This window comes from Diospyros lotus, chromosome 10, assembly GCF_014633365.1.
Source record: "Diospyros lotus cultivar Yz01 chromosome 10, ASM1463336v1, whole genome shotgun sequence".
NCBI classification, from domain to species: domain Eukaryota; kingdom Viridiplantae; phylum Streptophyta; class Magnoliopsida; order Ericales; family Ebenaceae; genus Diospyros; species Diospyros lotus.
In genome coordinates, this window is record NC_068347.1 from 32,076,137 (window position 1) to 32,103,163 (window position 27,027).

General features: G+C 28.5%; 1 protein-coding gene across 1 annotated transcript in view; it reads right to left on the bottom strand.

Moving 5' to 3' along the window:
* Nucleotides 1-655: 655 nt before the first annotated feature.
* The window catches only part of LOC127811552 (protein NRT1/ PTR FAMILY 5.2-like), a 50,903-nt gene continuing 24,531 nt past the window's right edge, over nt 656-27,027 (bottom strand). The window contains exons 3-4 of the transcript XR_008025724.1: nt 1,370-1,414; nt 656-1,021 (exon numbers count right to left, since the gene is read on the bottom strand). The gene's annotated coding sequence lies outside the window, so the exon portion shown is untranslated. The remainder of the gene's footprint in view (nt 1,022-1,369; nt 1,415-27,027) is intronic.

A 27,027-nucleotide genomic window follows, 5' to 3' on the forward strand; every position in this document is an offset into this window, starting at 1 on the left:
GGTTTATGCACTTAAAATATATGCTTCTTTGTTTATTATTTGTTGAATTTTGCACTTAAAACTTGAGAATGATATGTAATAATGTACTCAAGAATGTTTATTCTTGAAACTTGAAAATGGTATGTGATTAGGATGTTAATTACTTTAAATGTTACACTTGAAAATGGTAAGTAATTAGAATGTTTTGCTTTTTTTTTTTTTTTGTTATTTTCCTTTTTGAATGTTGATATAATTTTGTTGTGTAATATAATTTAAGCAGAAATCAAAGTCGATCGATATAATTTTGGTTTTTCAGCTTTTACAATTTATTTGGTTTTTCAATTTTGTTGATTTGTTCAGTTTTCTCAAATTTTTCAATTGATTTGATTTTTTCGAATTTGTTTAATTTTCTTAATTTTCAATTTGTTCAATTTGAGCTTTTATTCGATCAATTTAGTTTAAATTTTTATATAATTTCAATTTAATCGGTTTCAACGCTTTGATTGATTTAGTAATCGAAGCAACCAAATATTAACCTCTAATATATGGCGATCGATCTGATTAATGAATATCCAACCCCATGTCTTCCTTTTAATTATACACACACACAGACACCGAACCTGAGGGTTCATACTGCTGCAGGGTGCATCCTACCCTACAAAATATGAAAAAGATGTGCCCATACCAACCTGATATCCCAAATGTAAATCATTAATAGAAAAGGAATATGACCCATCTTCAACAGATGACTTGATGTTTAAAACCCAATTTCAAACATTTCAAAATCAAAACGGAGGACACAAAGTGTTAACTGCGCAGTCATTGGGATGTCATTTTCTGATTGGGGAACAGAATTTTCAACGTCATTAGTAAATCAAACGCCTAAACAAATTCAAGAAAACAAGTCTAAATTCTTAATATAGAGAACTTCAACAACACCAAGTGAGAACTTGGACTAGCTAGACTATAGCATTGGCTGCACTAGCAATCCTTGGCCACAGATCGGCACACTCCTTGCCAATGGGACCGGTGTTAGCAGAGCCTGAAACCACCATGCATGAAGCAGTTAGTCATGCCTACAACCACATTTAACAGACCACATTCTTCAAAAGACAACACCGCATCCAAAACTTGGGCCCCAAGAAAAAAAAAAAAAAAAAAAACGCTCATTTTAGTTTACGAGTAGATAATATAACACATCCATGGAGCCAGTTTGATTCAGCATGTCTGACTATACACCAGAAATCATATAACAAGAATGTAGAGGAAACACGAGAAGACAATAGGGAATCTGCTCTAACTTTATATACTGCTTTCTCCTCTACAATAAGCATAAAACAAAAATACGGAAGCAGTCCAGATAAAATAGTTCTTAATAGGAGGACCTTACCTTTCATTTCACCACCCTTCGGATTGACAATGACTCCAGCCTTATCTGCAGTAAACAACAAGCATATAGCATACGCCAACAACATATGACGGGATCTTTAGTAAGTGCCCATGAAATGAAACACAAAAACCTAACTGAGCAGAAAATCAAACAAATAAGGCCAACAAGAAGAATATGATACTGCCTGAATATCACCAATTCTTTCTAATGTATTACGTCATGGCAGTAAGTTAGTGCAAGTCAGAATTCCATCATGCATGAAGAATGTAGGCAAATGAATTAGGGTATGAATCTAATTCATTGTTGTAAAATAACACGGAATTAGAGGAAAGTTATAGTTAAAAATTTGAAAAAATAATAATAATAATAATAATAAAAATTAAACACATAAATTTTACGTGAAATTTATTTAAATAAATTAAGATAAAAATTACGGATAAAAATAAAAAAATTATTATAAAAAATAATAAAAAGTTTATAATTTTTATCCAATCTCTATTAAAAATAAAATAAAAAATATTTTTAATATTTCTAATTATTTATTTCTTTTCTCACACTAAAGCCTGTTTGATAGCCATTTTATTTAAGGAAAAGGCATATTTTCCACCCAATTTTCTAGTTGTGCAGTGTTTGATAATTATTTTTTTTCAGGAACCCATTTTTCCACTTTTGCTCACGTGATGGGTTTTTCTTTCAAATTAAGGAAATCAAATTCCTTTGGGGGGAGGGGGCGAGGAGCTCTGATTTTCTAGGCAATTGAAGTAGCAAGCGAGAGAGTCGGGCCGAGGCCAAGAGAAAGGAGAAGTTGTGCGCCTTGCTGCTTTACATATATATATATATATATATCACATATATATTTGCAGTGGATTTAATAGACAATGGAACAAGAAGGAAAAAGAAGGACAAAACAGAGGGTGTACAAAATCGGGAAGAAGGAAAAAGGACGAACAACGCTTCCAGGGCATTGAAAATTAACGTAAGAGAGAGAGAAGATGAGGAGAGAGAGAGCTATTCACCATCTGTTGTGCATCCAATGCACTGGAGAAAATTGGGAGGAAGAAGACCACCCATGTGCATGAAACCCAATCAAAAATTAGAATGAATAAATTGTTCAAGTCTAGCTTGCCAATACTGACTTGCTGCTTTTTCAATTTCATCTTTTTGCAATAAGGATAATGCTAGATACACAATTCCCTTAACAATCTATGGTGAATGTTTTTTTTTTAATAGGATTTAATGTTTTTTAATATATTTTTAGTATTAAATTTTATAAAAAATATGTTATTTTTTACAAAAAATAATATCTATCAAATACGAAATGCCAAAAAAATAATCAGATTCTATAAAAAATATTACTAATCAAACACCAAAAGATGAAAAATAATATAATTTATCAAGTAAAAAATTATACCAATCAAACAACTTAAACTTCTAATTTTCAGAAATTTATTTTTTCTATAATTTAATTTTTTAAAATTCATTTTTTTTTCACTCAAATTTCACTCTTACAATCAAACCCAACCTAAGATATTGGGAATGAGAACAGAAACAAATGAGTTTGGGAATTTATATCCTTCCCAACTCGTATTAGACGCGTTGAACAGCATGGGTGGGATCGCATGGGCAGCTTAAGCTGCCCATGTGCAGGCGTCTCCAATTCTTCTCTCCTTTTTCTTTTCTTTAGTTTTCTTCTTTCACAATTGTCAAAAAGGGGTGCCCTTTTTGACTTCGGTGTCGGATGGACAACTTGTTCTAAGCTCAATTGTCAAAACGGGATGCCCTTTTTGACTTCGGTGTGGGATGGACAACTTGTTCAAAGCTCAATTGTCAAAAAGGTGTGCCCTTTTTGACTTCGGTGTCGGATGGACAACTTGTTGAAAGCTGCCCATGTGCCGCCTCCAATTCTTCTCTCATTTTTCTTTCCTTTAGTTTTCTTCTTTCACAATTGTCAAAAATGGATGTCCTTTTTTGACTTCGGTTTTCTTCTTTCACAATTGTCAAAAAGGGTCTTGACTTCGGCGTCGCATGTACAGCTTATTCAAAGCTGCCCATGCGCCGCCTCCAATTCTTCTCTCATTTTTCTTTCCTTTAGTTTTCTTCTTCCACAATTGTTAAAAAGGGAAGCCCCCTTTTTAACTTTGATTTTCTTCTTTCACAATTGTCAAAAAGGGATTGTCAAAAAAGGATGTCCCTTTTTGACTTCAACGTTACATGTACAGCTTATTCAAAGCTGCCCATGTGCCGCCTCCAATTCCTCTCTCCTTTTTCTCTCCTTTAGTTTTCTTCTTTCACAATTGTCAAAAAAGGGGGGCAAAGGGGGGATGCCCTTTTTTGACTTCAACATTCATCACACAATCCATTGCTAAAATCTAGTCAGAAAACATGACTAGCCTTAACAAATATTGTTAATTTCCAAGTATTATTTGGAAATCTGAATATAAGCAAGTACCAGAAACACAGGTAAGGATTTGGGAATGGGTGCCTATGAATGCAATTAAAAGAGTAATCTATATGGCCACTCAACTTCTAATTTTAAACCCATCAGCTCTCTCAACCTCTAATTTTAGATCCATCAGCTAGCGGGAGAAATTCATAAATAACCCAAAAAACATTTAGAAAATTAATTTAAACCACTTTCTAGTAAAAAAATATTTTTGACAAATCAAACAAACTAATTGCACTCAATAGCCACTTTTATGTGAGATATCTAAAATATCTTTAATGAGATTTTAAATTGGAAAGCCCACATTATCCTTATCTTCATTTACCAAATACCATTATCTCTTTCATATTGTCTTTCTCTTCTCTCTCATCTTCTAATGTTCACGTTATTGTCTTTCTCTTTATTGTCAAACCATTCAAACTCAATCATTCATCATATATTCAATTTTTTTGCTTGTTGGGTCATTTAAAAATATTCATCAATCATAGTGACTTCATTAAAATCCCATTCAACAAGATTTTTTCTCTCAAACAAACAATTTCAACGACCGAATCTCTAAGAATTGATTTCATTTTTATTTTATTTTTTTTGTGATCACATTGCTTATAAAGGCTGTGTAGTATGATTGTGGTTTTGAATAGAATATATTTTGATAGATATTATTGCAAATCTATACTGATTTCCATGAAAAAATAATTTTTCAAAATTGCAACACGTCAACGAGTTTTGTGGGGCCACAAAACTTGATTTTTTAATAAAAATAGATTTTTTCATCTTTTTTTTTTTTTGGCAATGGGATTTTTCAAAGTTATCCAATAGAAAAAGATGTCTTTTTACATTTTTTGACTTAATTGAATTTATAATTCACAATAAACAACAATGGAATAATAATAAAACACAATCAATATATGATTAAGTGTTCTAACTACTAACAACATCATATTAAATTGATGTAATGATTATAAAATTTATCCAAAAATACAAGTAAAATTTTTAAACAATAATTTATTTCTCGGACTATTGGATAACTTGGAAAAATCCTATGGCCAGGAAAAGAAAAAAAAAAGGATAAAAAAAACCATTTTAATAAAAAAAATCATGTTTTGTGAGGGCACAAAACCTAATTTTTTTAATAAAAATGGATTTTTTTATCCTTCTTTTTTTGGGGGGGGCATGGGATTTTTCAAAGTTCCCGATAAAAAATGATGTCTTTTTACATTTTTTGGCTTAATTGAATTTATAATTCACAATAAACAACAATGGAACGATAATAAAACACAATCGATACATAATTAAGTGTTCTAACTACTAACAACATCGGATTAAATTGATGTAATGATTATAAAATTTACCCAAAAATACAAGTATAATTTTTAAATAATAATTTATTTTTGGGATTATTGGATAATTTGGAAAAATTACATGGCTAAGAAAAGAAAAGAAAAGGATAAAAAAAAATCATTTTAATAAAAAAATCTGATTTTTTAATAAAAATGAATTTTTTTATTTTTTTATTTTTGGGCCAGGGGATTTTTAAAAGTTATCTAATAGAAAATGATGTCTTTTTATATTTTTTGGTTTAATTGAATTTATAATTCACAATAAACAACAATTGAATAATAATAAAACACAACTAATATATGATTAAGTGTTTTAACTACTAACAACATTGGATTAAATTGATATAATGATTATAAAATTTACCCAAAAATACAAGTATAATTTTTAAACAATAATTTATTTTTGGAACTATTGGATAATTTGAAAAATCCCATGGCCAAGAAAAGAAAAAAAAATCATTTTAATAAAAAAATTGGGTTTTGTGGGGCCACAAAACTTGATTTTTTAATAAAAATGAATTTTTTGATTTTTTTTTTTGGGCCAGGGCATTTTTCAAAGTTACCCAAATAGAAAATGATGTCTTTTTACAATTTTTTTGGCTTAATTGAATTTATAATTCATAATAAACAACAATAGAATGATAATAAAATACAACCAATACATGATTAAGTGTTTTAACTACTAATAATATTGGATTAAATTGATGTAATAATTATAAAATTTACCCAAAAATACAAGTATAATTTTTAAACAATAATTTATTTTTGGGACTATCGGATAACTTGGAAAAATCTAGTGGTTAAGAAAAGAAAAAAAAAATGATCAAAAAAACCATTCTAATAAAAAAATCGAGTTTTGTGGGGCCACAAAACATGATTTTTTAATAAAAATGTATTTTTTTATTTTTTTGGCCGTGGCATTTTTCAAAGTTACCTAAAAGAAAATGATATCTTTTTACATTTTTTGACTTAATTGAATATATAATTCACAATAAACAATAATAGAATGATAATAAAACACAATCAATATATGATTAAGTGTTCTAACTACTAATAATATTGGATTAAATTGATTTAATGATTACAAAATTTACCCAAAAATACAAGTATATTTTTTAAACAATAATTTATTTTTGGGACTATTGGATAAGTTGGAAAAATCCCATGGCAAGAAAAGAAAACAAAAAGAGGATGAAAAAAATCATTTTAATAAAAAAATCGAGTTTTGTTGGGCCACAAAACTTGATTTTTTAATAAAAATGTTTTATTTTTTTTTTGCCATGAAATTTTTCAAAGTTATCCAATAGAAAATGATGTCCTTTTACATTTTTTGGGTTAATTGAATTTATAATTCACAATAAATAATAATGGAATGATAATAAAATACAACCAATATATGATTAAGTGTTCTAACTATTAACAACATTAGATTAAATTAATGTAATGATTATAAAATTTACCCAAAAATACAAGTATAATTTTTAAAAAATAATTTATTTTTCAGATTATTGAATAACTTGGAAAAATCTCATGGCTAAGAAATGAAAAAAAAAGATCAAAAAAACTATTTTAATAAAAAATTAGGTTTTGTAGGGGCCACAAAACCTGCTTTTTTACTAAAGATGGATTTTTAAAATTTTTTTTTTTGGGCCATGTCATTTTTCAAAGTTACTCAATAAAAAATGATGTCTTTTTACTTTTTTGTGACTTAATTGAATTTATAATTCACAATAAACAACAATAGAATTATAATAAAACACAATCAATATATGATTAAGTGTTCTAATTACTAACAACATTAGATTAAATTGATGTAATGATTATAAAATTTATCAAAAAATAAAAGTATAATTTTTAAACAATAATTTATTTTTGGGACTATTGGATAACTTGAAAAAATATTATGGCCAAGAAAAGAAAAGAAAAGACTAAAAAAATTATTTTAATTAAAAATTGGGTTTTGTGGGCAGCCAAACCCGGTTATCTAGTTAATAAATTATAAAAAAATAATAGTTATTATTGAAACATAATAATAATTTAATAGTTGAACAATTATTATTATAATTATGATTTAGAATTATTATTATAATTGAAAAATAAAATAATAGTAATTTAATAACAAATTTTCAATTATTTAATAATACATATATATTTCAATTTTTCAATTATTTTTATTTAATCCATTTTAGTTATTATATATGTAATATTATTGCATATATATATATATTTAATAATAAAAAAATGAAGGGATGGAACCGTGGTCTTGAGACCCAACTAGTTATTAAATTATTAATAATAATAGTATTTATTATAAAATAATAATAAATTAATAGTTAAAAATTTATTACTATAATTATGATTTGTAATTATTATTACAATTGATAATTAAAGTAATAATCATTGAATAACAATTTTTCAGTATTTATTTAATAATACATATATATTTAAAATGGTCAATTATTATTATTTAATTAATTTTATTTATATGTAATAATACATAAATATTTAATAAGAAAAAAGAGATGGGAGACCCATCGTGGGTTCAAGACCCACTCAATTATTAAATTATTAAAAAATAAAAATTAGTATTGAGAAATAATAATAATATTTTAATAGTTAAAAATTTATTATTATAATTATGAGGGGTTTCTCGGATTTGTCTGCAAGGTAAAATAAAAATTTAACCCTTTTGTTTGTTTTGTATTGAGGGTAGTTTGATAATTTATTGTTTTTATTTTTATTCTTAATTTTTAATTAAAGTGAAGAGTTGAAAAGTCAAAAATTGTGGTCAAAAGTGGTAAAATGGTTATTTTTTATAACTATTTATTTATAGGGGTAAAAACATTTTTTACAATTTCCACTCAGGTTGCTCATAATCCAGTCAACACGCATCAACAATGCATGTGGAATAATGCGCAATTGAGGCGCGTGAGAGATGAAAGGAATCTCTCCAAGTGTCAATTTTGCCCTCACATTATTTCTTAATTTACAAAATTATCCTCTCATTCATTTGGGCAGCTTGCTCGTTAATGGTAGATGAAGGGCTAGATGGGCAGCGATTGATGGCGACGAGGGACAGACGGCCGATGAGTATGAGGCCCAGAGGATCAGTGATGCGAGATCGATCGACGGCGATAGAGGAAGCGATAGTTGCTGGTGACTGGCAGAGACGACGGAGACGAAGCTTGACCGAACAAAACAGAGGCGACTAACGAGGAAAGAGGCGATCAGCGATGGGGGCGGCGATGGCGAAGAAGAAACTACCGGCGAAGGGGGCAAACTGTGAGGCGGCTACTACGACAACCGGAGAAGATGAAAGGTCGCCTAGATCTAGTTGAAAAAAACGACCAAACACAGTAACGACGACAACAGCGACGGCGTCGGCGACTAATGGAGGTGGGGTTGACGGCGAGAAGTGTGGTCGACGGTGGCTGCGGGCGCAGTCGACGGCGGTGGCGATGATAGTGATTGGTCTGGCGGTCGCCTTCCTCGTGCAGCCGTCTCCACCAATCAGTCGATCGGTCTTCCTTGCCATGGCCGATCTGGTTCCCTCTTCGCTGCCATGTTGATTGTCGTAAAGTTTTGTTAGGGAGAGAAATTCATAAATAACCTAAAAGAAATTTAAAAAATTATTTTTAACCACTTTCTAGTAAAAAAATGTTGTTAACAAATCAAACAAACTAATTGTATTCTATAGCCACTTTTATGTGAGATACCTAAAATACCCTTAATGAGATTTTAAATTAGAAAGTCCATATTATCCTTATCTTCATTTACTAAAATACTTTTGTCTCTTTCATATTGCCTTTCTCTTCTCTCTCATCTTCCAACGTTCACGTTACTCTCTTTCTCTCTATTGTCAAACCATCCAAACTCAATCATTCATTATACATTCAATTTTTTTGCTTGTTGTGTCATTTAACAATTTTCATCAATCATAGTGACCTCATTGAAATCTCATTCAACAAGATTTTTTCTCTCTAACAAACAATTTCACTGACTGAATTTCTAAGGATTGATTTCATTTCTATTTGTTTTGTTTTGTGATCACATTGTTTATAAAGGCTGTGTAGTATTTTTATGGTTGTAAATAAAATATATTTTGATAGATATTATTCCAAATCTATACTGATTTCCATGAAAAAATAATTTTTCAAAATTGCACAACGTCATCGGGTTTTGTGGGGCCACAAAACCTAATTTTTTAATAAACATGGATTTTTTGATCTTTTTTTTTTTTGGGCCATGGGATTTTTCAAAGTTACTCAATAAAAAATAATGTATTTTTACATTTTTTGACTTGATTAAATTTATAATTCACAAGAAATAACAATGGAAAGATAATAAAACACAACCAATACATGATTAAGTGTTTTAACTACTAACAACATTGGATTAAATTGATGTAATGATTATAAAATTTATCAAAAAATACAAGTATAATTTTTAAACAATAATTTATTTTTGAGACTATTGGATAAGTGGAAAAATCCTGTGGCCAAGAAAAGAAAAGAAAAACTATTTTAATAAAAGAAATCAGGCTTTGTGGGTGCCATAAAACCTGATTTTTTAATAAAAATGAATTTTTTGATTTTTTTTTTTTTTGGGGTCATGGGATTTTTCAAAGTTACCCAATAAAAAATGATGTATTTTTATATTTTTTTTGCTTAATTGAATTTATAATTCACAATAAACAACAAGGGGATTATAATAAAACACAACCAATACATAATTAAGTGTTCTAACTACTAACAACATTGGATTAAATTGATTTAATGATTATAAAATTTACCCAAAAATACAAGTATAACTTTAAACAATAATTTATTTTTGGGACTATTGGATAACTTGGAAAAATTTCATGGTTAAGAAAAGAAAAAGAAAAGATCAAAATAACCATTTTAATAAAAAAAATTGGGCTTTATGGGGCCATGAAACCTGATTTTTTAATAAAAATGATTTTTTTGATCCTTTTTTGGGGAGGCATGGGATTTTTCAAAGTTACCAAATAAAAATAATGTATTTTTATATTTTTTGACTTGATTAAATTTATAATTCACAAGAAATAGCAATGGAATGATAATAAAACACAACCAATACATGATTAAGTGTTCTAACTACTGACAATATTGGATTAAATTGAGGTAATGATTATAAAATTTACCCAAAAGTACAAGTATAATTTTTAAACAATAATTTATTTTTGAGACTATTGAATAATTTAGAAAAATTCCGTGGCTAAGAAAAGAAAAGAAAAGATCAAAATAACCATTTTAATAAAAAAAATCGGGATTTGTGAGGCCACAAAACACGGGCCGGGTTTTGTGGGGTCAGGAAACCTGATGTTTTAATAAAAATGAATTTTTTGATCTTTTTTTTGGGGAGGGGGGGCAATGGGATTTTTCAAAGTTACCCAATAAAAAATAATGTATTTTTATATTTTTTGACTTGATTAAATTTATAATTCACAAGAAATAACAATGGAATGATAATAAAACACAAACAATACATGATTAAGTGTTTTAACTACTAAAAACATTGGATTAAATTGATGTAATGATTATAAAATTTACCCAAAAATACCAGTATAATTTTTAAACAATAATTTATTTTTGAGACTATTGGATAACTTGGAAAAATCCCGTGGTCAAGAAAAAAAAAAGGATAAAAAAAACTATTTTAATAAAATAAATCGGGCTTTGTGGAGCCACAAAACTTGATTTTTTAATAAAAATGGATTTTTTGATTTTATTTTTTTTGGCCATGGGATTTTTCAAAGTTACCCAATAAAAAATGATGTATTTTTACATTTTTTGGCTTAATTGAATTTATAATTCACAATAAACAACAATGGGATGATAATAAAACACAACCAATACATGATTAAGTGTTCTAACTATTAACAACATTGGATTAAATTGATATAATGATTATAAAATTTACCCAAAAATACAAATATAATTTTTAAACAATAATTTATTTTTGAGACTATTGGATAACTTAGAAAAATCCCATGGCCAAGAAAAGAAAAAAAAAAGGATCAAAATAACCATTTTAATAAAAAAAAAATTGGGCTTTGTGGGGCCACAAAACCCGGCCCGGGTTTTGTGAGGCCGGGTTTTGTGGGGTCACGAAACCTGATTTTTTAATAAAAATGAATTTTTTGATCTTTTTTTTTTTTGGGCCATGGGTTTTTTCGAAGTTACCCAATAAAAAATGATGTATTTTTACATTTTTTGACTTGATTAAATTTATAATTCACAAGAAATAACAATGGAATGATAATAAAACACAACCAAAACATGATTAAGTATTCTAACTACTAACAACATTGGATTAAATTGATGTAATGATTATAAAATTTATCCTAAAATATAAGTATAAATTTTAAACAATAATTCATTTTTGGAACTATTGGAAACTTAGAAAAATCCCATGGCCAAGAAAAGAAAAAAAAAGTATCAAAACATCCATTTTAATAATAGAAATCGGGCTTTGTGGGGTCACAAAACCCGACCCGAGTTTTGTGAGGCTACGAAACCTGATTTTTTATTAAAAATGGATTTTTTGATTTTTTTTTCCATGGGATTTTTCAAAGTTACCCAATAAAAAATGATGTCTTTTTACATTTTTTGGTTTAATTGAATTTATAATTCACAATAAACAATAATTGAATGATAATAAAACACACACAATCAATATATGTTTAAGTGTTCTAACTACTAATAACATTGGATTAAATTGATGTAATGATTATAAAATTTATCCAAAAATATAAGTATAATTTTTAAACAGTAATTTATTTTTGGGACTATTGGATAACTTGGAAAAATCTCATGGCTAAGAAAAGAAAAAAAATAGATCAAAAAACCTATTTTAATAAAAGAAATCGAGGTTTGTGGGAGCCACAAAACCTGATTTTTTAATAAAAATTGATTTTTTGATTTTTTTTTTTGGTCCATGTGATTTTTCAAAGTTACCCAATTAAAAATTATGTATTTTTACATTTTTTGGCTTAATTAAATTTATAATTCACAATAAATAACAATGGAATGATAATAAAACACAACCAATACATGATTAGGTGTTCTAACTACTAATAACATTAGATTAAATTGATATAATGATTATAAAATTTACCCAAAAATACAAGTATAATTTTTAAACAATAATTTATTTTTGGGACTATTGGATAATTTGGAAAAATCCCATGGCCAAGAAAAGAAAAAAAAAAGATCAAGAAAATTATTTTAATAATAATTGAATAACAATTTTTTAATTATTTGATAATACATATATTTTTCAAATTTTCAATTATTTTTATTTAATCCATTTTATTTATTATATATGTAATATCGTTACATATATATATATATTTAATAACAAAAAAATGAAGGGAGGGAACCGAGAGTGGGTTCAAGACTCAACTAGTTATTAAATTATTAAAAAAATAATAATTATTAAAAATAATAGTATTTATTTAAAAATAATAATAATTTAATTGTTGAAAATTTATTATTATAATTAAGATTTGTAATTATTATTACAATTGAAAAATAATATAAGAATCATTGAATAAGAATTTTTCAGTTATTTATTTAATAAAATATATATTTAAAATTTTCAATTATTATTATTTAATTAATTTTATTTATATGTAACAATACATAAATATTTAATAATAAAAAAGATATGGGGGACTCACCGTGGGTTCAAGATCCACCTATGTAAGGGCCCACTCTCGAATATTCCCGCTAGCATAGGATATTCGAAAAGAGGTCATCACAGAGATGATATAGAACAAATCATAATAAAACATACAACTCAATTTGTTACTAGCAGCGGAAACTAAGTTAAGATTCAATTACACTTCCAATATCTCAAGAGTTCGGGCTCAACGGCCATACAAAATAGATAAGAGACTCTGATGTTAACTAACAAAATAAGAGTCATTTCATCTCAAGTCTCACCAAAATGCTAAACAGGATCTTTAAGTTAGGACGCGTCCCCGTACACCACTATCCTTAGGCCTTAGTCCCACTGGACTCGCCCCCAATAATAGCTTTCCCTTTACCTGGAATGGCAAAGAAGATCAAGTGAGCCACAAGGCTCAGCAAGTTCTAGGACAATAAACAATGATCATGAACCGAGAATAAGGTGACACCAAAATGAGAGTAATCCAGAACTCAACAATTGTATACAAGTATCACAATTTAAGAATTGATCAATTCCAAGTTAAATGCATTATGCCACCATGTACTATTTTGAAAATGTGCATATAAATTAATGTTAGTATCAAATCTCATAGGCTCGCAAGCCATCAATTCACACACGCCCAAGTGCATCATGTAAATAGAAACTCACAAATAAATATGGAGCCAACCTGCCGGGCTATGGCCATCTCATCCCGTGCCAGGTGCTCTAGGGTACCCTTTCCTTCCGCGCAAAATAATAGGTGCGCAAAGATAAATAATACAAAGTATCATAATATACACATGTTAAACATGTACGGAACATATCATGCATTCCTTTCCATATATATATATAGAATCCACGGAATTTCATCTCACAAATTATTGTCATACTTATACAAATAATTTCTTCACATTCACATTATTGAGTAGCTTTTCGCTTACATCAAGCGTACACACGCTACAATAATTTATTCAAGAGTTCATTAAATCGATTACTAAGATTTATAATTTACCGGGTGCATAACAAGTATTCACATATATATATACACGTATATTATTTATACATATACCTTGAGCTATTAAAATTTAGAACATCACCAACTATATAAGATATTTTCTATTATGATTATAATAGAAATATGTGGCCAAGGATAAGGTGCAACGCAGGGTCATTCCAATGGGCTTTTAATATATTGAATGGCTTGGAATATATATATGGACCTTGAATATTTATGTGGGTGGGCTTGAGTATTTATATAAGTGGGCTTGAATATGTACATAGAATTGCACTCTAATAGTATATATGAGTTTGCTTGGACATCCAGTAGCTTATCTTGGACGTGTGTAGATATATATATATATATAGAATTTTAAATGGGTTTACATGGAGCATCCAGTGGGTATGGATATATAGACATATGGCTTCCAAATGTGAACAATGGTTGGACTTCACTTCTTTACAGTGGGTACTAATATGTGTATATATATATATATATAAGTGAATGTAAATGGTTTCCAGTGGCTTGAACGTGTATATGTATACATATATATATATATATTATATATGAATGTAAATTGGTTGCTTGGGGCAGGGCATTGGCTTGAACGTATCTGTAAATATAAATGTAAATGGGTTCATTTGGGGCAGGCATCCAGCAACTTGGGTGTGTATGTATATAAATATATATATATCTGCAAATGTGGGGTGGCCGAACAGAAACAGAGCATGTTGTATATGCATATATACATCTTGGGTGGTTCAAATGGGCAAAAAGGAGCTTCCGGGTGTAACAGTGAGGGGAGAGAGAACCCCACTTGGATGGTTTTATTGATATATATATAGAGAGAGTGAAAGAGAGAGAGCTTCCAGTGAGCAGCTACTCTGCTACACACAAAAGTATATAAGTATGAAGATGTAAATGGGTCTACTGGGGACAGAGCATCTATGGCCGAACTGTGTATGCATATATATTTATATATATATATATGTAAATGTAGATGGGTTGGTTGGGACAAGGCATTCAACGGCTGATACAGCTACAACAATATATATATATACAAATGGGTTTGCTATTCTGGTTAACGCATTCAACAGAGATGGTGCATATATATAAATATGTGTATATATACATCTCTATATAATTTAGCTGTTATGGATACAATGAATTAAGATTTGCATCCCTATCTACCAATGAGCCATTCACTTGAAATAAATAGGGCGATCCGAGTCCCCACTGTAACTCAACAATTTTGTATGTATATGCTATTTACCTCACAACATGCTAGCATGTTGCAAAATGCTAAGAAGTTGAGTACGAAATGTAGAGAGTGTGATAGAGGTTGAGTAAGAAACTTGCCTGATGAAGATGCAAGCAAGAAAAGCTCCACTAGCATAAAAATGGAAGGCAGCAACGAGATGAACATAAAATGGAAGGGGAAGGTGAAGATGAAGGTGAAGTATAAGAAGATGCTAGGGAGTGAGGAAAGGAATCAAACAGTGAAGAAAGGAAGGGTGATATGCACTTAAATTAGAAATTTTCTGCACACAGAAAAGCTGTGCAAATTGCACGCCAACTCTGAAATTTTACCAACATGCCCCTCTTCTCATATAATAGACAAAAATATTTAGGGGTTTTATTGACAAATGCTAACTTAATTTATTTTCTTATTTTTATTTTATTTATTATTGTTATTATTATTCTTATTTTAGTTTATTTTTATTACACCACTAATTTTATTATTTTTCAAGCTATTTATCACCATGGGCCTAAGCACAGCCCCATGTACTCCATATATATATATCAAGCCCACTAGGCTTGATTTCCCACCCTGGACAAACCCGTGATCTCGTTAACTAATTAATTGCGGCTCATTACATTATTTCTAAATTCAAAAAAAAATTAGACCCACACACTTATCTTCCGACCACATGAACTATAAAATAAAATTGTTCGACCTAAAATTATTTCTACGCCCTCAAAGAAATTTTATTAAATATTAAAATAATTAAACCTCACATTTAAAATACCATTAAACAAATGTTAAGTGTTAAAACATCTAGACCCACTTTAGGGCCGTTACAACCTAGTTATTAAATTATTAAAAAATAAGAATTAGTATTGAGAAATAATAATAATATTTTAATATTTAAAAATTTATTATTATAATTATGAGGGATTTTTCGGGCTTACCTGTGAGGTAAAATAAAAATTCAACCCTTTTGTTTGTTTTCTATTGAGGGTAGTTTAGTAATATATTATCTTTATTTTTATTTTTAATTTTTAATTAAAGTGGGGAGTTGAAAAGTCAAAGGTTAGGGTGAAAAGTGATAAAGTGGCTATTTTTTTGTAACTATTTGTTTGTTTGGGTAAAAACGTTTTTGGTCTAAAAGGGGCTAAAAACAAATTTTCTATTTGTGGAGGGGTTATTTTTTGCAATTTCCACTTTGTTAGGCCACAAAATTGATGTGTCTAAAGTTACCATGGTCAAGGGACACAAATTATTTCCATCAGCAAACCATTTCTCTATGGCACTTCTCTCAAATGTGTGCCCAGAAGAAATCTCAACGGGATCCACCATAACTTCTTTAGTGATTGGGCAAATAAATGAATGGAGAGGATCAAGTGGCTGGTTGCCCAAAGAATCTTGCTTGGCGATGTACCTGACTTCTCTCGCATTTGGGGAAGAGGTAGCATCTGCTCTTTCGAGCAAAGAAATAATTTGATCCATTTGTATAGCTTCCGCCTGGTCCTTCCTCAGTTTTGCATATTCTGCCTCTCTCTTGAATTCTTCAAATTCTTTCTTCAATGCTGAAGGTTCAGTTGAAATTCCAACAGCCTCTGCAATCGAAAAAAAGCAAATTATTGGCATATGAGCGATCAGCATTCCTCTCCTGTATTCCTAACTCTATTTTCTCCAAAATCTCTTCCTGTTCTATGGCTGCCTCGAACTCTGCAATCTGTCGCCACGCAATTGTTGTAAATGTGTAGAAGAAGAAGAAGAAGAAGAAGAAGAAAGGCACAGCAGAGGAGAACGACGATGGAGGCGGCGGCAGCGGCTGCAACAACGGTGATGTAAGCTTTGTTGGCGTCGGCGGCGAACGGTGATGGAGCGTCGGCGACAGCAGCTGCAAGGCGGCAACAGGGTAGAGAGAGAAATGGGTTTGGTTGCACTGACACATGGCAAGATTCCATTAATTTTCATTATATCTCATTTGACAATACTTTATTAATTTTAGAAAAAATAGCGGGTGCAGATCACACAAAATTTAAAGTGTTTAATCTTGTAGGAGAGTTGTTGCAAATAGTTTTTCGTCTAAAAATTATCTCTAAAATTTACATTAAATTTGTATTAATTTGTTAATATTATTAATTAATCAAAAATAAATATTTTCTATTATATCTTCTCATCAATTAATCTCTTAATTAATTAAAAATAAATATTATTTTTAAAAAATATGAATAGATAACTTAATTATTAATTAAGTGATAAAAAATTATCTATATTTTTTAATATTTTCAATGTTTTGTTATTATTGCATGAATTAAATTTTAATAATATAAATTAAAATCTATATTTTCAATATTATTGCACATAGTTTCTTGCTAAAAAGTTATTTTTAATTTTTTTAATAAATAATATTCCTTTCAATTAAAAACATATTATGCAACATTTAAATTCTGAACTATTCGATTTTCGCGTATAGACTGCTCTATTATCTGATAATAAAAATTAAAAAATGTGTATCAGCAATAACTAATGGATTTTTAATGTTATTAATTAATAAAAAATAAATATTTTTTATCATATTTTCTCGTCAATTAATCCATCAATCAATCAAAAATAAATATTATTTCTGAAAAATATAAATAGACAATTTAAACTATTAATTAAATCATAAAAAATCGTTCATATTTTTTTAATGTTTTCAATATTTTCAATGATTTGTTATTATTGCATAAATTAAATTACAATAGTATAAATCAAAATCTATATTTTCAATATTATTGCACACAGTTTCTTGCCAAAAAACTACCTTTAGTTTTTTTTTTTTTCAAGAAATAACATTCCTTCCAGTTAAAGATGTGTTATTGAATCCCTCTAAAAACGTGTTATGCAATAGATCATGAAATGTTCGATTTTCACGCATAGATTACTCTATTATTTGATATTGAAAATTAAAAAACATGAATCAGCAATAACCAATGGATTTTCTAATGTAATTAATTAATCAAAAATAAATATTTTCTATCATATATTCTCATCAATTAATCCTTCAATCAATCAAAAATAAATATTATTTATCAAATATATGAATAAACAACTTAAACTATTAAGTTATAAAAAATCATCCATATTTTGTAATGCTTTCATTATTTTCAATTTTTTTATTATTGCATAAATTAAATTTCAATAGTATAAATTAAAATTCATATTTTCAATATTATTACACATAGTTTCCTGCCAAAAAGCTGTCTTTAGTTTTTTTTTTTCAAGAAATAATATTCCTTCCAGTTAAAAACGTGTTATATATTGAATCTCTTTGAAAACGTACTATATATTGAATCCCTCTGAAAACGTGCTATGCAATATTTAGATTCTGGATTGTTCGATTTTCGCACATAGATTACTCTATTATTTCATTTCAATGATGTCATTGACTCCATTGGATTCAAGATTGTTGTTCAAGTTTTAGTGAAAATAATTTTCTTTGATTGTATCCTACACTATGACCATCAATAAAAGTCAGGGGCAATCATTGTTGTATGCAGAATTTTATTTGAAAAAATTAATATTCAGTCATGGTTAGTTATACGTAGTTATATCAAGAGTTACAAAGTCAGAATAAGTTAAAGATACTAATATGTAATAAGGAAGGAGAACAAACAAACTCAACCACAAACGTTGTATTTAAAGAAGTTTTTAAAAATTTGTAATATTTAACCTTATTATAAATTTTATTTCTTATGATATTTACAATTTAATAAAATTAAATTGTGATGTTTTCAATATTTATTAAAAATTTATATATTTTTTATGTCTTCATTTGTGAATTTATTTTTCGTGCATACGGGTGAAGAACTAATTGGTCCCAAATTAAAAAATAAAAAATTTAATAGGTCGACACAAGTGGTTAAACATGCAAAGTTGAGGGGTTGAATATGCCTTTAACTAAATAAAAAAAAAAAAAAAGAGAAGGGGAAAACTTTTACATGTGAGGCCTAACTGGAGCAGATATGATCTCAAGGATCATCATCACATCTGTAATAATAGGCAGTTCTGATCTTCCAGACTTGTCACTGCATCATCCACAGAACTAAGAGGATACCTGACTTAGTCTGGTGATATCCACGTCTGTAATAATAAGCTACATTTTGAATATTGTCTTTTTATACATAAAATAATGTGCAATTATTTTATACATAAATATATATATATATATATATTAAAAAAAAGACAAGAGGAGAGAAGCAGTGCGCGTTATGATATATGGATACTAGAGATAACCCACACCTAAAGGGAGGGGGCAATTATAAAAAATTGAACATTAAATCTGAATGCAAAATAATTAAGTATTGAACTCAGACATGTATTAAATTGAAAGTTTAAATTCGCTCTATATCATGTTTCTATAGATAATGTATATAGTTCTTGAACACGAAATAATCAAACAATTAATATAAACATGCATTAAGTTAAGAATCATTTGAAATAAAAAAGGTTAAAATGTGGATACTCTGAAAATATGATGCAACAAATATATCAATCTGTCTACAAAACTTATATATTTCATAATCATAATCAAATCATGTCATATGCACACTAAAATCTAACTATGTACTAATTACCACAATATCTACACAAACAACAATATCAAGACTTGTAAAAGGGATAGATAAAATAAACCCATAAAATTTTTCAATCACAAACTACTTTAATCACAAGATAAAATGACATAAACTACTTATAAATTAATCGCTATCTCAATGAATGAACAAAACCAAGTAAGAGGTATTGAATTATATTTTTTGGTCACTAAAAAATTTGCTTAATTCAAAAAACCATGTAATGAGAGAGTATTCTTTGAAAATGTAAATTGAAATCAATGTAAGAAATTTTTAATTTTTTGACAAAATATCTTTTGAAAATATGATACCACAAATATATCAACCTGTCTACAAAACTTATATATTTTATAATCATAACCAAACCATGTCATATGCATGTTAATTACTATAAAACATCATAGCAATAATAACCATTGTTCCGCCTATTTCAAACTATTTACCATTGCAAAATAAATCCATAGTTGTCCCTAAACATAAAGAAAATTAAAGAATAATCACAAAACATAATTATATATAGTATATTTGCAAAATGGGTCATTTATCTACACATCATTGTAAATGCTCATTCTCTCTCTCCATCAGAGTTTTCAATGTCATTGTATCAATCCAAATTTGTATCTTTCAACTGGGAGAATGTACAACAACAAAATGGAAAATGATAATATGCATACAACTTTCATATGCCTTTTAGTACAATCTCTCTCTCTCTATATATATACACCATCATCACCATTAGAACAACCACATAGTGAAACTCTTATCCTTGAACAGATTCATCTAAGCAAATGGTATAGCATGTTAGAGTTAGAATTAATGTATTAGAGTAGTTATATTTGGTGTAATTTTGTATATATCTTGGCTAGAGTTAGAGTTAATGTATTATAGTAGTTTCTGCTTTATTTGGAACAGCATATATGTTAATTTGTGTGTGTATGTGTATGGACATTATGTAATTTGTGTGGCGATTTATATAATTTTCTAACTTTTTTTTTTTCTGATTTGAACATGGTATAAGAGTTAAGGTGAGGTTCTAACCTTCGCCCCAAACAGCGTCGTCGCCATTGCTTCTCCACCAAAGCTTGAAAATATATCATCTTTAGAGGCAATAGAGTCAAAAAGTACTCACAACTTTATATTTGAATTCTTCACGAATGTCTTCCTCTGTTATGATCGCAACAAAAAAATCAAAAACAATTATATGAATCAATTGTTGGCCAAGTTTAACTACCTTTCCTTCTGAAAATTATAGGAGAGAACGGAAAAAATAACATTAAACAATGGACAATGCCAAACAAAAAAACATTCAAAGGAAATTTAACAAATTAGTGGATACCATATGTTCACTAGTGTTATTATCAGACAATTTTTGTCCTCTCAAATCAATGAGTAATGGAATGACCTCAAATACATACCACAAAAACAAGTCCAATAAATTCTAAGAAGGGCTATAACAAAACTACCTAAAAGCAATTGATCTTGGGTTAAATAGGCTTCTGGACAATTTGGGCCTTGATAAATAGGGAAAATTTCATAAAATATATGATGATGATGATAATAATAATAATAATTTTATTTTCAACATAAAATAATAACATTTCAAATTTAAAATAAGAAATTAAAAAATAGAGATATTGTCCTACAAAAATAATGAGGGTTATTTTTATATTTAATAAAGAGACTGTTTTTAGTTGTTTACAATTAGGAGCATTAGCATGTAAATTTAATTTTTTTTTATTAAAATTAATATAAAAAAATTATATTATTGCTTGAACATATTACATGGAATAAAGGTGAAAAGTAAAATTGTGATATCTCTTAAAATAAAATTTAGTACCTCTGTAAATCATAGCTCAACTCATCTGGTTGAGCATCTTCATTCTATTAGATCATAAATTTACGCACAAAATTTAATTGAGAGTTTACGGGCATCACTATGCGTATACAGTTTCGTGTATTATTATGAGACTAACTGCATTAAAAATCTATTTTATTTAAAAAATAGAGACAATGTCCAGCTTGCTTTAATCCTGTCTTTGAAGCTATTTCAGTTTCCTTTGAATTCTGGAAGGCGTCCCAAAAGTATAGACGATCACTGATGCCCTACTTCTCTGCCAACCATTAATTGAGGTTCAGAAATATAAACCAGTAGTAATAATTACATAACCCCCAAGTCTTTCCCCCCTTATATCTCGTGTTCTCACTCCACGTGCGGTCCCAAAACACATTAACTTTTACCATTTCTCTTCATACCTTACTTCCACAAGATTTCTTTCCAACTGGTTCCCATTCCACTTCCCATCTCACCGCATTTTAACTTTTTCCCTATTTTCACGCATTTCTGCAAGGTTCCTTTCACATAATTCTTCTTTCTTTCTATAACACACAATTATTGCAAAATACCGTCAGATATCCTCGTTCCATCATCTATTTTGTTGTTCTAGTGGAAGTTCACTTTAACCTATACTGATAGCCGAAGAAGTAGTCTGAGATGCAGTTCTGTAGGAAAATAAATAGAATAAAACTACAAAACAATGCAACTTATTGAGATATCAAGAAACCTATAGGAAACTGATAAAGGATCAAAGGGAAATAAAAAGTGAAAATTTCAAATTAAAGAGTCTGTTTTTGCTCATCTTAACTTCATTATTATTATTTTGCTTCATTATTTAACATCCAGCCACCCCACCTACAGAATACACTAAATACATAAATAAGAAAAAAAAATTAGGAGCAGTACAATACATGAAACATATATATAATGCATAAGTTATATATATCTATATAATAAAACACAACTGTTTTTGAAAATGTCTCACTTTTGAGACATTTCAATGGCTGAGATTCTTTTTGTTATATTTGATGGTTGAGATTAAAATTCTTCCCGCCCAACAATCCTCCTCCAATTTGATGGCTGATTGATGGACATGTGGGCGGCTGCCTCTCTCTTTCTCTCTCTCTCCCACTCTTTCAGTCACATTTGGTCTCACTCACTACTGCCCTTTCTCTTTTTCCCTCTCTTCCATTCCCTCAACTATTCGTCGAAGTTGTCCGCGCATGAAGCTCCATCGCTGCTCAAAGTGTGTATCTCTCATTCACTGTGTGTCTCTCTCATCTCTTATCTCTCTCTCCATCGCGACTGTATGTATATTTAGTAACTGTGCATAGTCATTGTGTATATCCATCGCGACTGTATGTATATATATAGTCACTGTGCATTTTCTGCTCTTATCAAAGCTTTAGATTTTGTGTTTGTATGTGCATTTTCGTTATGTTGTGTTATTTGTTTTTTTGTTATTCTATTTGTTTTGCTCTAAGGTTGTTGATCTTCATTTATGTCTGCCGCCGCGCATGAAACTTTAAGTCACTGTATGTATATCGCAACTGTGTGTATGTATATATTCTTCTTCTTCTGGAAAATATAATATGGGTCTGTATTTGGTCTCAGGTAGATGGAGAGCGCAGTGGGTTTTTTGTGCAGCATGGTTCCTGGGTTTTGTTCTCTTGCAAGCTGATTCAGATTTCTGGGTCTTTCTCTCTCTCTCCATATTTGTGGTGAGTCTGCTGCAAATTTTGAGAGTGTCAATTCATTCTGGGTTTTGTTTTGATTTCTCAGTCACTCTCTCTCTCCTTCATAGATGTAATATGTATGTATAAAAATTAAAGAAGCAAGGCAGCACTCTGCCGTGCTTGCATATATGTATGTATGTATATATAATTTGTTTTGATTTCTCAGTCACTCTCTCTCTCTCCTTCATAGATGTAGTATGTATGTATAAAAATTAAAGAATCAAGGCAGCACTCTGCCGTGCTTGCATATATGTATGTATGTATGTATATATAATAATCTATATGCGTGTGTATATTTCTGCTGTGTGTGTGTGTGTATTTCAGCATTATGTGTGCGTGTGTACATTCTTCTGTTATATATAATAAAATGTGTATACGCTTATAGCAAAATTCTTAGTGTATGTATAAGCGCTGTGTGTATCTAATGCAAAATTTTGTACCCATTTTGTACACATTGAGGGCAATTAAATCTCACTAGAAACAAAGATTGGGACCATAATAATAATTTATATAATAAATACTTAGGTAGTGGGCCATTTTATAATAATTATAATGTAAAATAATAAATACAAATTCATAATAATTATATTTAAAATTAGTAATAATTAAGAATTTAGGTAATGGGCCATTTGATCTAATTATATTAAAGTTGTTTAATTAAGTTTAATATACATTTTCATGTAATATAGCTTTAGTTTTAATTGAGATTTTTTTATATTAATTTTAATGATAAATTAAATTTAAATTTTAAATTAATGTCATGTGTATGTGTATTAATTTAAATAATAAATTAAATTTAAATTATAAATCAGTGTCATATATATGTGTATCTATGGAAAAATTGTAAATTATAATTTTTGTCATCTTTCTAGAGAAAAGAAATTTAGTATTGGAAGAACAAAAAAATATAACAAAAGAAAATGAGTTTAATTTATTCAAACATTTTAATTTTATCTAACAATTATATTGGGTACAATTGAGTTTGATCCAAATATATAATTTTATCTTTTAAAAATTTTATGGGACGAAAATGAGTTGGATCCATTTATGTGTTTATACAATTTTATTTTTTTCATGAGTTGGACTCAAATATAAGTGTTTATTTTTTTATATAATATAACTTATTTAAGTTTTTCTGAGAAAAATTATAATTCATAAGAGTAGTGTACGTAAATTATAACTCATTGAAAATTGTAAATTTAAATTAAGCAACTAAAAATAGTCAATGATAATTTCATGTACCAAGCAAATTCTCTATCAAGACCCAATTTGCCCGGAAGCTCATTTAACCTAACATAAATGCTATTTTATTTTTATTTTTATAAAAAAAAATTAAGTGTAAAAAATCAGGGTCGTCATCTTCCTTAATTTTACTTTCTAATTATTCATCTTAGACTTTCCAACTGATAATTATTTATACTAGGTTTTGATTTTAATTTTAATGTGATTGTTAAAATAAATTTATTCTAAACATTGGGTTGATCTTTTATCATTTTGGTTTATATATTTTTTTCATCTTCTCATCATCTATTCTATTATCTGATTTCGTTATTTATTTAAATAAAATATTTAATTTTATTATCTAATTTGGTAACAACTGATTTATTTTTTAGGTTGAAGTACAACAGTTATGGACAATATTACTATTTTTGGTCAAGTAAGTTTTTTTTTTCTTCATATAAATTTAATGTAAGGCCTATTCTTTTTTTAAAAAAAATACTTATCATATCTAATTTTTTTCCCTCATACTTTACAGGTGGATGGAGACTTACATCGAACCGTAATATCGACTTCGTTTACTAATTTTTTTATTTATGTGTATAAAATTTTATTTATCACTCTAAAGTGTTTACATGTATAGGTTAGATTTCTTCAAGAAAGAAATGTTAATGTTGTTATTCGCGATGAACGTGATCTTAATACTATTCGCATTCGTGAGGAAAGCCTAAAAGTCACTTCAAGATTGGATATGCATTTTCTTATCATTTAAAAAAATTATAAATATAATCTACTTATTTTTTATTATTATAGGGAAAGGCAAAGGAAAAAGAAAAGCCTGCCCCTTCTGGCAAATGGAAGAAAAATGCCCATCCCGTGGTATGGTTTCTCAATAATTTTTAATTTTTTTTAATATTGTCATATAAATTTTTTTAAAAATTTAGTGTTATATACTCTTTTTATTATTTCAAAAATCGTTGTGTTTTATTATATAAACTAGAGAATGCCCGTGCCTAAAGGCACAATGTAAATAATATAAGATTAAATAATATTAAGATTAAACACTAAATAAAAAATAAAAATTAAAGTTATTTTATATTTGTTTCCTTTCTCTTAACGTTTTATAATAAAAAATAAAAAAAATAAATTAAAAAAATTGTTCTATAATCTGAATAAATTAAATTAAAATTTAAATATTAAATAATACATACCAGTTAGTGCTATTGCTGCCAATCAAATATAAAAAAATTAAATATCAAATACTACTACTATTGCTGCAAATATAAATTAAAATTAAAATACACACCAATTAGTACTACTACTAAGAGAAAAACACATGTTGCATATATTTTAATCTTAATATTATTTTTAAATTTTAATTTAATAATAATTTAAAATATAAACTTTTGTAGAATTGGATCGAAAAATATATGGAGCTTAAAAGGAGAAATACAACTACCTTACTTCGATAGGAATATAATAAGGTAATTTCAATCTCAAAGTATATTTTGATATACATATTTCCAATAAATGTACTAATCTATATTTTTTTTGTTTCATAAATTACCAAATTATTGTGCATGTTTCTTATTAGGGATACATACAAGTTGATACGAAGACTTTTTGAAAAGTAATGAGGAGGAAGTTCGGGCAAACACATGTTTGAAGACATGTTATTGACACATTTTTTGTAAAGCATACATATATTGTAAAGATTTAACTCACTTTTTGTAAAATTTTGACTTACTCTTTTGATGAATGACAATATAATGTTTATTGGCAGCAGTAACACTAAATGGTGTGCATTTTAATTTTAATTTCTATTTGTAGCAGCAGTAGTAGTAGTAGTATTTGATATTTGATTGGCAACAATAGCATTAACTGGTATGTATTGTTTGATATTTAAATAAATATTTAATTTGTTTAGATTATAGAATACTTCTTTTAATTTAATTTTTTTATTTTTTATTATAAAACATTAAGAGAAAGGAAATAAATATACAATAACTTTAATTTTTATTTTTTATTCAGTGTTTAATCTTAATATTATTTAATTTTATATTATTTACACCGTGCCTTTAGGCACGGGCATTCCCTAGTATATCTATATAATATTAGGTAAGAAGCTTCTATAGGGTAGAATCCAATGCGGTCATAGCGTATATCGTAGCCGATACATAAAGGCCATTCGTCTATGACATTTTTAATACAAATTAAAATTAAGTCAAAAAAAATATAGCCTACTGAGTTTATCCGGGCTATGATACATTGCCGTATACGCGTATCCATAACTTACTCTGAGAGATCACTACGAATCCGGCCAGACATCCAATATTTCAGGTGGATCACCCCCGTCGTCGCCTTTAAAGCCTTCCGGAGGTTGTAATTGAACTTGATCAGGGTGAAGTACACGTGGTTGTCGAAGCCCTTCGTCGTCCTGAAGTACAACGGGTTCTTCAGGGTGTTGGAGTAGACCCCTGACCCCATGAGCTCGAAGAAGAGCGTGGGGTTGTAAGCAGCAATTGACGTGGTAAAGGGTGCACCCGCA